This window comes from Gossypium arboreum, chromosome 7 (assembly GCF_025698485.1).
Source record: "Gossypium arboreum isolate Shixiya-1 chromosome 7, ASM2569848v2, whole genome shotgun sequence".
In the NCBI taxonomy this organism is placed as follows: Eukaryota; Viridiplantae; Streptophyta; class Magnoliopsida; order Malvales; family Malvaceae; genus Gossypium; species Gossypium arboreum.
In genome coordinates this window covers 76,170,442-76,171,239 of record NC_069076.1, presented here as the reverse complement: position 1 = coordinate 76,171,239, position 798 = coordinate 76,170,442, and the positions used below count along the sequence as shown (strand labels likewise).

The 798-nt window shown below is 39.0% G+C and overlaps 1 non-coding gene across 1 annotated transcript; it reads left to right on the top strand.

Annotated features, from left to right (window-relative positions):
- Positions 1-302: 302 nt before the first annotated feature.
- LOC128296075 (small nucleolar RNA R71) lies at positions 303-409 on the top strand. The gene has a single exon (XR_008286623.1). It is a non-coding gene; the product is annotated as a small nucleolar RNA R71 (small nucleolar RNA).
- Positions 410-798: the final 389 nt, after the last annotated feature.

Genomic DNA, 798 nt, shown 5'->3' with positions numbered 1-798 from the left:
CTTCGCGCTGTATTACTGGGTGAACCTATGAAGATCCAAGAAAACCGTCAATTTTTCTATTCAAAAGTTCTACCTAATTAGAGAGCATGGTGACCGAATCGACATTAAAAACGCCAAGTATTTTCGTTAGCTTTGTCCTCATGACTTGCCACTGATAATTATTCAGTGGCATCTCTTCCATAAATTCATAAGCATCCTCGGGTGTCTTATTATTGATAGTTCCACCAGCAGCTGCGTCAATCATCTGTCTAGTCGAAGGATACAGGCCATTGTGAAACGTTTGAACCTGCAGCCAGAGTGGTAACCCATGGTGAGGGCACCTTCTCAACAAATCCTTGTATCTCTTTCATGCATCGTAGAGTGTTTCTAAATCCATCTGTACAAAAGGAGAGATACCATTACGTAATTTGGCTATTTTAGCCTGTGGAAAATATTTTAATAAAAATTTTTTGGTCATTTGTTCCCAAGTAGTGATTGACCCTCGTGGTAACGAGTTCAACCATTGTTTAGCCTTATTCCTCAATGAAAAGGGAAACAATCGAAGGTGAATGGCATCATCAGAAATGCCATTGATTTTAAAAGTGTCACAAAACTCTAAAAAATGTGCCAAGTGAGCGTTGGGATCCTCGTCCTGCAAACCATCAAACTGAAAAAACTGTTGGATCATTTGAATGGTGTTAGGTTTTAGTTCAAAATTATTTGCAGCAACAGTAGACCTAACTATGCTCGATTCAGTTCCTGTTAAAGAAGGTTTAGCATAATCATACATTGTACGTGGAGCAGGATTCTGATAAGCAA